Here is a 14,015-nt window from a genome sequence, read left to right on the forward strand (position 1 = left end):
GAGAACGAGTTTATGAATGCTTCTATACGCGTACAAATCAAAGTTGCATGCATCTTTATGAAATTGTTTGTTATTGAAATACTCACGAAAGATCAAATGTATTATTTTTAAGAATGTACAGAGGTAAAGTGCAATTTTGATTTCTTTTATTTGCATTTCTTCGTTCCATTGGCACTGACAACAACATCAATATCTGTTTTTCAACCTTTACCAGATGGCAGAGATATCCATTAACAGTAAAAGTACACTTTAAACAATTGGTACAGATTTGTGTCTCCATGAAAGTGAAATAAAATATTCTGCTTAAAATATCTTTCTGTGGAGAAGAGCAATAAGTCAAACCTGAGAATACCAGCACTTTCTATGACGGCCATGTCTGTAATGCACGACAAATATACTTAAAATATTCTGTATGTTATAATCTGTTCATAGAACTGTGTAATTATAGTTATAAACCCTTGTGAATTTAAATAATGATTTAATTTTTTATGATGACTTACAAGGTCAACTATCTTAAATCTTTATCTTCACTCACTGACATTTTCTTTGCAAGGATCATTGGGTATCATAATTATCACAGTTCTACATTATAATATTTGTGTAATGCATCATAATGTGGTTATCAGTCACTATAAGTGGTCATTGTTTGCTTTAAGTAAAGTAAAAATGCATTACATTTTGTATATGTGGTTCACTTAACTAAAAGCACCACTTAGAGTAACTTAACATCACATTATAATGCATTATGAGAGTGATTATAATGCACTACAAAAATATTATAATGTATATCAACTATGGGAATCATAACACACTTTGATCAGTGAGTGACCAGTAATTATCATCATACTTGACCTTATTAGTCATTATAAAAGGCTTTATAACTTAATATGATTATTGGTATACAGCATTATGAATATGAATGAGTGCAAATAACTGTAATTATACAGTGCTATAAACAGATTATAATATGTTAAATGTATGTTATAATGCAAAGACATGGAAGTTGCACGTGTTACCAAAAAGTTCAACATATAACATAAACGTACAAAACGTAAACATTTATTAAAGATGAATAAATACATGTAAAAATGAAAAATAAACAATGTTGACATAAATCATCCAAAAGTCATATAATATGCAGTGAGAGGACAGCAGTTTATTGGATCTCCTAAAGGTTTTCTAAAGGTCATCGCGATAAAAAGTATTTCCTATAAACTTCAAGGAGGAGAAGCTCTTTAGGGAGGACCATTGAGGGGTCCATACACCACTTTGTACCATGTGCTCCTAAAAGTTTAGATCTGCACCCCTCTCAAGGTCGGAGTGGAGACCCAGGAAGCCGGCCTTCAGGGTCACCTCTGTGTAATTTACCAGCACCCAATTAGCAGAGCACACACACTAATGATTGTGACCGACGTCTGGTCAAACTATTTGAATAAAATAATAAATGTTCTGCCTTCACCTATTACAGGCAAGCACGGTCCCACCACACACACACCTACACACCTACACACACACACACACACACACACACACACACACACACACACACACACACACACACACAGACAGACAAATTGTTTGGCAATAAATAATTGATCGGACACATTACTGAAAGTGGAGAGTTTTTATGTCTCGGCCATTTTCTGGTGCTGCACTCCCCTCACATGGAAATAAACCTTTCTTTGATTTCCTTCTCTTTCATCTTCATCCCCTCTTTTTTGTTCTCTCTCTCTCTCTCTGTCTCTTGTAGCCGCCCCCCCCCCCCCATGTGTGCAGAAGATCATGGAAAATCTCTCGCCATATCTGTCATCTGTCACGCTCCTCTGACGAACAGTTTTGATCTCTCGCTCCTCTGTTTACGGCCGCTGTCAGGCGAAAAGAATCGTAGCCGTGAGTGCTTACACCAGCGCGTAAATAGTTTGACGTGTGGCTCCGTTACAAAGTTGCGGGGAGTAAATAAGGAACCAAACAACCCACGCGGAATCGCAATTAAGTTGTGCGTCTGCTTTATGAAATGTTTGGAGCAGCGTGATTTCTGCTCTCTCTTTTAACATTTCCAAAGTCTTGATATCAAAAGTTGTGTGTGTGTGTGTGTGTGTGTGTGTGTGTGTGTGTGTGTGTGTGTGCGTTGCTTTGTTCCAGGAGGACTTATTGGCTCTGAGAGATCAGAGAGTGAGCGCAGCATATTATGGATAACACTCAGCTACACATACACACAGTGGGGATAGCGGAGGAATATGATGTGATTGCTGTTCAATATTTCCGTGGTGAGGTCATGGTGTTAAGGTCCAAGTGAGATGGAGGATTTAGAGAAGAAGACTTTCACAGCTGAATGGAACAGGCTTCTTTTATTCACATTAAACCCAACAAAAGCCTTAAGACTCAGTCAGGACAAATGAGCCCCCGTCTGAGTCCCCTTTCAATAGTAGTACTTCCTTGATGTGTATTCTTCAGTTGAAATATTTGATGCTTTTGGCGTCTTTCGAGTTAAATGAAAAGTTTTTCTCTGCATTGTATAAGTTTGTAATAACTGTAAGACCCACTGGCAAGCTACTGCTTGTGGATCGTTTTTAACTGCGTCTTAAAGTGTTTTATTTTCAGAGTACATAATACCAAACAATCAGCTAAGAGCGAGAGACGCTCTCTTTTGTTTCCACTGGAACTTTTGAAGAATTAGAGAGATTTTTAATCTCAATGAGGCTTTTCTTCAGTTGTGAAATATAGTTAAGTTTAATGAGGGATGTACTGGAAAACACAGTATATTGCATTGTTTTCTGGTTGAATATAATAATAAGAAAGAACAGTTAATAAGCAATTGACAGGACATTTAAATATAGATAGGTTGTTTAAAAGTTGAACTGACATTTTGATATTATTGCGCTACATTCTTAACCATAGCTACAGAGAACAAGATGGAAAAAGTCATCTTGACAATTAATTTTCCTGCACATTTTTATTTGTTCTGCTTTTCATTTTTAGGTAATAATAAAACCCCAAGTGTTTCTTTCTATTACATAAATGGCCCAAAATGCCACTAGCATGTTGATCCTAAGAGGATTTCATTATATTTAATTTGGAAGACATTTTAAATAAACCAGATTTAAACCGTTATCAATGTTCAACATAAATTCAACATTGACAGCTTTCAAATCAAAAGATAGTGGTGTCAGTATCGGCCTAAACAAACCAAAATCAGTGGACCTATTGTAATTTAATGACTATGCGGACAGCTCGGAGACAAATCAGTGTGACTGTGGAGGACAGACGGAAGGCAGAGAGGAAATGACAAGAGAGCAAGAGACAGCAAAAAAGAGAAATGGAGATAGAGAGAGAGAGATTCAGGGAGGAGGCAAAGACGAGGAGGAAGTGGAGGGGTTTGGGGGGGGGGGGGGGGGGGGGGCTGATCTTGGAAAGGTTTAGTATATCATAATTATCCCGTTAAGTAACGGCGGAGCGGCCTCCCCGGGGGAATTTGTCTTAAATGGAAGATTTGCAAGGAGAACGGGTCAGAGAGAAAAACGGCTTCCAGTCGGCAGGAAATCCTGTTTACATTTACATAATCATATCAACACTCACTCCTTCTTCTTCTTCGTCTCTTTCTTTGGGTGCCTTTTCAAAAAAAAAGAAAGAAAACAGGGTGAAAGACAAATGAGGGAGGGCTCTAGGCTGCTGCTTGTCGACGTTTGTTGTTCTTTCTTTTTTTTTGCTCTTATTTTCTTAAAAGTGCTGCCAGTGTTGGCAAGAATACCTCGTTCTTTTTTTTTTTTTTTTTTTTTTTTTAAATCTCTTGCCAACACCTCTCAACATCTTTCCACCTCGTAATGTCCTCTTTAAGTAGAGTTTCTCAGACCTTTTGGCCTCTTTCCCTCGTTTGGCATGGAATGGAAAAAAAAAAAAAAAAGAAAAAAAGCTTAAGCATAAATAAGGAATGGCGTGCCCGGCTGTGTGAGCCTTAATTGAGATCTGCTAAGAGCAGGCAGCAGATGTTTGTAGCAGCAACTGTTGAATCATCAGAGACCACGGAGAGCCTGTGAAACCACGTTAAAAAAGAAGCCAGGTGCTCCACTTTTTTTTTTTTATTCCTCACTTTCTCTGCTTTTTTTTCTCTCTCTCTTTACATCATGGAAAAACTGATGCAGTGATGTGAAAGTGTGTACTGGGAGTTATTTAGGAGGGGAAAAAAGAAATGAGAGACACACATATGTGGGTCAGCAATGGTTTAGTGTGTGCATCCCTCATGTATCTGCCACAAAGGAAGAAAAAAAAGAAGAACCTAATTGTATGTCATCAAACTGTATGGAATATTTCTCTCATTTATTTAAAATTTATTTTATGATATACAACTTCTGCTTTTTACTGTCCTCCATTTAAGTTCAACTGAATACATTTAAATGTATATATAAACTTACATTAGATATTTTATTATATATTTATTCTGCTGATAGTATTTCTCTTACATGATATTGTAAGATGAATGTATTTGTGGCTGTGGAGCATCATGAGCATGTACAGTTGTAAGACTGTGACTCATGAGAAAACAATAACAGAACATTGATTCCGATTGGGGAGATTCCTCTGTTATATCCTTCACTAACGTTGTGGGAACCATTTTGGTCTTTTTTTTTATATAAAAACCCTGTCAGTTTTAGCTACATTCATTAAGTATTGTTTGATAGAAATCTATTGATTCATGCAGAGGAGGATGTTTTGTTTTTTTTCTCCTCGTTTTGGCCTCCAAAGGGAGTCGAGACTCAATGTGAGAACCAGTAGATTTCTAAAAACATTGTCGGGCACCTGTTGACTTTCCCTGAATCCCCCCGTCATGTAACAATTACAATGCACAAAGAGACCAATGTGTATTTAGAAATAAGCACGAATGTGAGCATAAAATAAAGCTGAATAAAATCTCACACACAAAGGCTGCATAATCCTTAAATTAGCAGTTAATCGAACGATGTTCAACCAGTTGATAGACAGTAAAGATTGGATGTTTAAGGAGCACGTACACTGAACTAGAATCAGTGCCCTGTTGTTATTTAGATGAAGCCTTTAATTACATTACAGACTTTTTTTTTTTTTTCCTCCTTTTCATTTTTTTTTCTTTTTTTAAATGATAAAATACAGACTCGAAGTCTTCGGCCTCTTCCTACTCTTCCTTACCTGCCGAACCGACCACCTTTTCCATCCTCACGATCTAAACTCCTCTCGTTCATTTACATGCAACAATTGAACCCCCCTCTCCCCCCTCTCCTCTCCCCCTCCGTGTCGCGGGAACACTGAGAACCAGCGACAGGTTCTCCGTGATTATGAATGATAACTAGGATAGCCGAGTCTGGGTTACTCTCCTGTCTGTCTCGTTAATCTGCCTCTGTGGCGACTCGGTTCATTTCCATCTCAGTATCTGCATCTCTGATCTCTCCGCGTCTCTGTCTCTTTCTGCCCTTTTTCGGGGGTTTGGACTAACCAGTGTCGATTTTTCAAACCTTTGCACTGAGGTCACTGATTGTTGAGACTTGTGGAGGACTCACCAGTATCCATATTTAATGAAGGGCCTGATATTTTAACTTCATTACTCATAGTCTTTACTTTCCTGTGCTTGTCTTTATGAGGGAGTATTATGGACTGTAGCAGGGCAACGTACTTAGCGTTGCCCTATATATGCATATTGCCCTATATAATATTGCCCTATTTGCTGCCGTCTCTAGTTCGTGTTCTCCTCCCTCTGTGATCTACCGTACATACATCCTCCATACTGTGTCGCCCCGCTCCTTTTGTCTCTCCTCCTCGTCCCTCTTCTTCTTCTTGGTCGTCTTCTTCTTCTTTCCCAGTCAAGTGAATGGGGTTCGGGGATACATTTCAATGGCCGATTAACAGACTCCTTCTTCCTTCCCATCTCCCATCTGGCTTCGTGCCACACCGAATTAGTAACCAGATATGTCACCACCACCGCGCCGGTGCGGATAACGCCGCGCTTGTGGGAGGGCCGCGGCTTGCAGATTAGCGCCTACAATTAATACAATTGACTCGCAGGAAGGCCGTCTGCTCTCTTGTGTTTTGTAGTTCATCGCCGCAGCACTTGAAAACAGAACGGCGGAGAAGACGTTCGCAAAAGCCAGATAAAGGAAAGAGTTAATGTGTGTGTGTGTGTGTGTGTGTGTGTGTGTGTGTGTGTGTGTGTGATTGGTCAGTGCCAAGGACCTCATGATGAAATTGAATTTCAACTAGGGGGCATGATAATTAAATACTACACAGTGTATCAATCTGCTGTAAATATGCATATTTGGGTAAAAACTCTCTCAAATATCAACTTTTCACCACCTTAGGAAAAAAGATTTATTGTGGGAGTATCAACTCATAGAGCTATTCCTTCAATTACATGAGAGAAAGCATCACATCTTTTTCTTCTTCTTCTTCTTCTTTATCATCACTTTCTCCACCTTCTCATTTGTAGTAGCAGTAGTATAAATAGTAGTAGTACAATAACAATAGGTGAATGTATTTTTTTATTTTTTTTTAAACACAGCTGTTAAGAGAGGAAGTATGCAGTATAGAGATGTTAAAAAGATAAGAAATACAGACCACAGCTTAACACGCACACACAGAGGTACAGTGGTGTTAATGGAAACACATCTAATAACTGGGACTGAAGGTGCTAATCCAAACATCCACTGGCCTTTCGGCCTTTGTCCGTATCTCAGAGGATGAGGGGAGGATGTTAGTTCATGTAAGCACAAACTTTCCCCCCCCCGCTTACAAAAAAACCGGAAAATGAAAGAAAATAAATATCTATGTGCGATGAGATGACCTCACCTATCCCTGAACAAAAGCTTCCTTTTCAGAGAAGGATGGACGGTTGTGATAGTTAGGAAACTCAAGGGCTCCAATCCTTGATTTCCCTGTGAGAACATGAAGGCAATGCGGAGTTACTGAATAGCAGACACACAAACAAAGCTCAGAAAAGACAAAACAAAAAAAAAAAAAATGGAAGAAAGAAAACAAGTTCTCCAAAATAACAGCCTTCGTTTGTCTCTGATGGAACCAGGGCACATGGGTAATCTGGCAGTTTAATGATTTCTTTCTCTCTGTCTTTTTCTTTTTTCTGCTCTTTCTATCTGTCTCGCTCTTTTACATTAAACTACAGACTTTTTCAAACCACAGTGTGTCACAAGCATTTAAGATGTGGCCTTTTTTTTTCCCCCTGCACATTCCAACGCCATTATGCTACATTGTTGCTGAATAAAAGGCGGTATTATGTTCCAGCCCCCCCCAGTAAAAAGGGCAGAAGTGGACCCAGTTTTTATCTGCTGAACGAATCAATCAGGATTATGTCAGCTGAAAAGAATCACAGACAGCCGTCGCCAGGCACTGTGTCTCTGTGTCTCTGTGTGTGTGTCAGTGTGTTCTATCCCCTCTGTGTGCAGAGGATGGGAAATTTGCATCGGAGGAAAAGCACTTGTTGGTTATGTACATGCCCTGCTTGGTGACAAAGATGTCATTTTGGGGTCTAAAAGGCAAGATTTTTTTTTTCTTTTCTATTTATGTATTTACCCACTCCCCCCTTCCCCCTCAACCCAACCCTTTCTCCTCCTCTGTGGGAGGATTGGAAGGGCACTAATTATCATTTCAGCAGAAATGATTAGGAGATCAAACAGGGATCGAATGCCATTTCCTTCCATTAATGCAGGGGGTTTAGAGTGCCTGTCATGGCTTGGCTTGTCCTAGGGCCTGTGGAGAGAAAAAAAAAAACACAAAAAAAAAACAGCGGAGAAGAGAAAGCAGGGAAGAATGGAGGATGGAGAAGAGGCTTAAGAGGAAGGGAGCGAGGGAGGGACAGGACGGGACATCGGTTTGGCAACAGAGAGACAGAAGAGTTATTCAGTTAAAAGGCCAATGGATTTTGTGAGTGCAAGTTGAAGACCAGAAAGCCATCATTTGAATGGGGAAGATAATTAGAGCTACTATTTTTCTTGTGTAATTTTGCAGGAAATCTGTACAGAACCTGAACTTTATGCCTGAACCTGAACAAGTTATGGAGGGACACTGCCAGCCTGTGCTTTTCAGGGTTACTGCAGAAGGTTTGCCTGGTCAAGCCAAGAGTTTAGGAGTGATGAATGGATGAGTCAAACAAACACAGGACTTTCACTTAGGAGACTGCTGATTGTGTCCCATGCGAAACCAAGTTAACGTTGACTTTTTTAAAAATGTAGTTATGTTACGTGAATTACGTACTTAACGTGTAACAAAGTACTTTTGTTGCTTTAACCTAACCAACTAATTGTGTTGAGTGATGTAAACCTAAAAACTAAGTATACACATGTAAGCTACATGTACGTATCAAGTAGAAACTGACCAAACCACCAGGAAGAGCGCCGGGATCTGAAGACAATTTTTCGTAGTGGCCAAACCATGGAATTACAACTTCCTGGTCTTCAGATAATGTGATGCTATTAGGCCCAAAAATACTTATGAACACATGAACACCTTCTCTAAAACATAAGGTCCTAAAAGTCGAATAATTCACTTATTATTAGAACTGCTGTGCATGTGATTGAGCCCACACTGACCTGTGCTCTATGGGCCCCTACGGATGCAGAAGATCCGGCGTGTTTTATACCCAGGGCTACATCTTAGGCTACATCGCTCCAATGCTGTATCCAGTTCTCTTTACGCATCTCGCAGTTTCAAACATGTCCAGAACTGACGCTAGAGTGGTTCCTAGAGCGTCATAGTCAGAAGAAAAGGACCACTGGCCATGGTCGGTATTTGACGAGTTGTGAGTGAGAATGTGTTGGTTTTGAAGAGCAGTTAATACACAGACTGGGGAAGTTGAATAGAAGTGGATTTTGCATGCAGCTAACAAACTAAGAAAGCTTCCCCCACTTTTGTCTCTACATAATCAGGGTTGCGTTTTCTTAGACTAGATAAAGATCCTCCAGAAGACATTATACAACAGGTTTTTACGGTACTCCCCATGACTAAACTTTAAACAAACCACCAATTTGAGAAAAGATCTGTTCTGAATATCCATATAATACATCTGCTAAATCAACATCCTGTGATACTTCTTTGATCGTGGCCTTCAAGATTCAACCTCGAAAGTTTGAGGCTTAAACGTAACAAAGCAGAAACACAAAACAAGCGTCGCTGAACTTGAACCAAACAAAGTTGGATGTTTCCATTAAAAGATCAGAGAGACTGGAGGTGGATAGCTGGAAGATTAGCGAGAGACGGCGAAGCGAGAGGGGGCAGGATGGGGAGTGCGGATGAGGTTGTGATTGTTTCAGCACGTCAGATGAGAGAAATGTCAAAGAGAATGTGAGAGATGACCTCTGCGTTCATCGCCCATTAATGACCCTGCAGCTCCCAGCTTCATTTTCCCTCTCATCAAAAACATTAAAATAAAAAAAAAAACATTTCCTCCTGTCTCCAATAGTCATTTCCCCCCGCATTGTATTTATGTATTGAAAAAAAAGGTAATAGATCAAGCACATTCCATTATTCTCTTATAAGATCATTAGCAAATATAATTAGATATGAAAGAAAGTAATTTGGAGAGGAGAGGGGAGAAAAGCGCTATCAGGCAGAGAAGACAGATTGTAGCATCAGAGTGTTTGGGCTTAAATTGCTCAGCGGAGGTATTATCAAGCCGGCAATCTTTTAGCCTCAGAAATAGTTTTGGAGACAGAGAGCGAAAGATAGAAAGAGGCCACTAACATTCACTTCATTGTGTTTTCCCCAACTGCAATCATTCTTTCCTTTTTTTTTTTTTTTTTTTTTTTACATTTTTCCTTTCTTTCTTTTCTTTTTTCCTCCTCTGAATCTTCCCATCCTGTCACACACGTCACCTCGCACTAGACCTGAGAGTTTTTAGCGAAACGAAACAGAGTTTATAAAAAGAAGTTGACATGGAGTCATCGCACACATGCAAAAGAAAACAAAAAAACAACACATTATCACAGACAACAGAAAACAGGTAACCTTTTTTACCTCGCGCAGCGCACATATTGATTCGGCTTTTGTATTATTTTTGCAACTTAAAAACAAAACTGAAATAACACACAAATTGCGCTACCGCCTTGAAGTCGCTTTTTTTGCGCGAGGAACCTTTCTCATCCGCATGCCTCGTCTCCACTCTCTCTCTCTCTCTCTCTCTCTCTCGCTCGCTCTCCACCTGCTCACACAGGAGTTTTTTCCCTCAGTCTTTGTTGCACCTTAACACCACACTATGTTTGTCTAATAGGGATCTGAGTCGAAAGCAGACTGAGAGCACAACAATCCTGCTGCGTCTCACCACAAATGTGCTTTTTTATTCTCTCTCTCTCTCTCTCTTCTTCTTCTTCTTCTTCTTCTTCTTCTTTAGTGGTGCTTTGAGGGATTGGGTTGAGCGGGAGGAGGGTGGGAAGGGGTGCAGAGGAGGGGTATCAGGGTGGATGTGGATTTTTCTAGTCTTTTGTGCGAAATCACAGGGAATGGTAACTATAAACATCCTGTATTCATTAAAACCATCTAAAAATACAATTTTGGAAAGGGGGGGGGGTTTGGGGTGCGTTCACTTCCTCGCCCGCTCCTCCTCGGTGTATACAAGCGGGCCGTGTTATGCCTGGTGCCGCTCATATTTACATATTTATAAATACTGGGCCGTACAATGAGACGGGGCCGTGCCAAGAACAACACTTTCTGCTAGTGAAGGGCCCGGATGCCTGGGAGAGCGAACAAAGGAGCCACAGCCACCTTCAGTGGCACACAGAGGGTCCACAGAGCTCCACTGGAGTCCATATGGAGAGAGACCACGACGGACCATCCTGCCTTTTTATTTGACATGAGAATGATGTGCTGTTAGAACATCAGCTTTGTAGCACTTTCTATGATGATCGTGTCTGTAATGAAATATAAACGTACTTATAATGCATTATAATCATAAGCACTCGTACATATTCGTAATGGTTGAGATCAATAATCATAACACATTATAAAGTATTTATTTATACTCAAAAGGTATTATATCATTATACTTCTTAATTGCTGGTCACTCACCAACATTGTGTTTTTTATGGATCATATTTTATTATAATTCCGGCAGTTTAAATAGATTAAAATATTTTTACAATGCATTATAATCACTGTAAAAATAGGCTATAATGTGATTATAAGTTAATCAAAGTGGTCATTGTTTGCTCCAAGTGAGGTGAAAATATATCATTAAATCTAAGCTAAAATCACGTACTGTGAAAATGAATTTCTACTTACGTAGGGCTTCCCAACTGTTTTGTTCAATACAAAGCAACACTCAGGTCCTGATGGTCACCACTTGTATGTGTCTCTCAGTTTAACACACATGAACACCAAGCTCTGTCCATAGACGGCAAAAGAACGAAAGAAAGAAACAATCACAGATACAAGAAGAGGAACTCATGAACAGCTAAACACAAGAACCCAGTTAAAACATGGTATGTCAACCAAAAGGTAGAAAGAGTGAAACTATTGAATAAAACTTAACATCAGGTGTTTGCACAAGAGAGCTGTATTATTTCAATAAATAACACCAAGTCTGTAAAAATGTGTCTTAACACAGGATTTAAAATAGATTTAAATCGTGTGCATCATGTGTAACGTCATAAGATCATCAATTTCTGAAAACATGGAGAACCCAAAATAGTCAATTTGGTTGAACTGTCTATTAAAATGGAGTGCTTCTACATCTTATAATGACATTTAGAAAAGCTTGAAGCTGAACACAAAATGTCAGATCAGTGCAGCTTTTGGTCCCTTTTTTTAAAAAACACCTATCGACTTACAAAAATCTATATCGGCTCAACTCTAATGGTCATCGCAAAATAGAAGTGCTGAGACAGTGGCACCCGCGTTTCCCAGTCATTGTTCCTAGATATATATATATATATATATATTATCAAGAAACATACACATGTGCCACTCTACCAGTGTAGCACTGCAAAAGCCCCGGCTTCTACTTGGTGAGCGCCTGTTTGTGTGATGTATCACAGACTGCTATTAATGTCAGGTGATGCCTCTGAGACCAAGCACTCACACTTATCCACAAACACACACACACACACACACACACACACACAGTCCAGCGCGTCCCAAGGCGGTCTTCCGACACATGCTCTGAGTGCGGTGGTATGCCATTGTTCCGTCCTCCTGCCCATTTATCCATTCTGTTAAGCATGACACATGTATTAACAGTGGATGGATCCTGGAGCTGTGTGTCCTCACACCATATGTCTCCCTTTCCCAGGTCCTATCCTCTCCAACAAGCAGCCCGTCTCCAATCGGCCGTATCAAAACACGCCACAAGAGGGCGCACTTGCTCTTTAACATTGTGTATGATGAGCATTAAGGGATTTATTGTAGATTTACTGCTGTTCCTTCAATACGAGACAGGAGATACTTTTTTATTGAGATATATTTTTTTTTTAGCAATATCGTGTTTGCGCACTGCAGCAACCCGTACGACGGGGCCAAGTGTTTGAAGGAAACACATCGATAAGCGTTCATGTGATAAACGAATGCCGGGCAGGTTTTTTGTGTGTCTGTGAGGTGCATCTGCCGTCTGCCCGAATGGGAAATTAAAAACTGCGAGGGGGAAGTTATGCTAAATCTATAAAGTTGGCCGGGAAATCTGTCCCCCCTCTTTCGCAGTGGCAGTTGTTTGGGGAGAAGGAGCACCGTGCTTAAATAATAACATTCCAGGTGGCTTAGTTAATGAACAGTGAAAATCAAATATGGGGCCCTAATCTGGAGCTCGTTACAGGAAGTTTCTTTACAGGGAAGTCAAAGGCAGGAAGTGCCCTTGGGGAGGGAGAGGCACGTTTTGGAGCATCAAACCATGGGCCTTTATTTTTTTGGTTTATTTCGAGTTATGTTATTTTTACATAGAATAAAAACGGTCATTGTAAATGTGACGGACAAATGAGTGATTTTTAGCTTTGGCTTGTTTCCTTTTTTTCCAGTAAGAATGTTACGGCAAAGGAGTTTATTTAGTTTTGATTTTTAATACAGAGATGTTGAATCTGCATCAGTAGGGAAATGACTGCTAGTAGAGGTTTATGCTCAGCCGTCTATGTACAGCCTTCAGTCTCTTATTTACTGTATTAGCTTGCCATCTTGTGGTGAGAGTTGGTCATGAAATCATGAGGAATTCTAATGTGAGAATGTGATGTGAAAACACCAGTTAGCTTCCATAAAAAGAGACCGACCCCCCAACGTACATAGCTTTACTCTCACAGCTAGTCCCGTTAACACTGCTGTGTATGATTTAATCCGATTGTATCTCATATGTTCCACTTTTTCAATCTCTAAATATCATTAGAGTAAAAAGAAAGCTATTTGTAATTATCCTTTAGTATCACTGGACCCATCTGAAGAACGCAGAGCATGAAAAGCAGAAACCCTTCCGAGACGTACAGTAAACGCTCCGCTCACAGACAGCTCCAGAGTCATTACTCAGTGCTGAATCGAAGAGATGTTTTATCACGTTATTAGCTCTTTATTTTCCCTCAGCAACTGCGGCGCCACTTCCTTTCATTTTCATATCCATTTCCGTCCTCGCGCAAACCAAGAAGAAATAAAAAAAAAAAGCACGGCTCAAATAAACCTGTGTTTTAATTTGGTTTTGTCAGATTCATAACGCCACTTTAAAAGAACATGACATGCAAATGCGTTCGCCGGTGTTTTATTGCAAAATAATTTTCTAAGAAGTTGCTGAGGGAATGAAAGTGTAGAAAAGGGGGGGGGGTATTATTTAGTGGCCGCTGCTGTGGGACCTAATTACAGTTATGCATTTCTTACTGTCTCACCGAGTCTTAAAACTTTTTTTATTAGATTTACTCACTTCACTTCTCAGCCGCTGTCACACTTCCTGTCACACCAACCGAGTTGATTATAACCAGTATGAAGCTACTCCAGTTGTCATAACCATAATGTGTAAGCGTCTCGTATCATTTTAGAAATTAGTATTTTACCGAGCTCTGTCTGCCGATGTAAGCTCCTGTGTA

General features: G+C 39.9%; 1 protein-coding gene across 2 annotated transcripts in view; it reads left to right on the plus strand.

Annotated features, from left to right (window-relative positions):
• Positions 1–14,015, plus strand: part of znf536 (zinc finger protein 536) — a 118,949-nt gene that overhangs the window by 80,535 nt on the left and 24,399 nt on the right. The window lies entirely within an intron of this gene.

The sequence above is a fragment of the Anoplopoma fimbria genome, chromosome 2 (assembly GCF_027596085.1).
Source record: "Anoplopoma fimbria isolate UVic2021 breed Golden Eagle Sablefish chromosome 2, Afim_UVic_2022, whole genome shotgun sequence".
NCBI lineage: Eukaryota > Metazoa > Chordata > Actinopteri > Perciformes > Anoplopomatidae > Anoplopoma > Anoplopoma fimbria.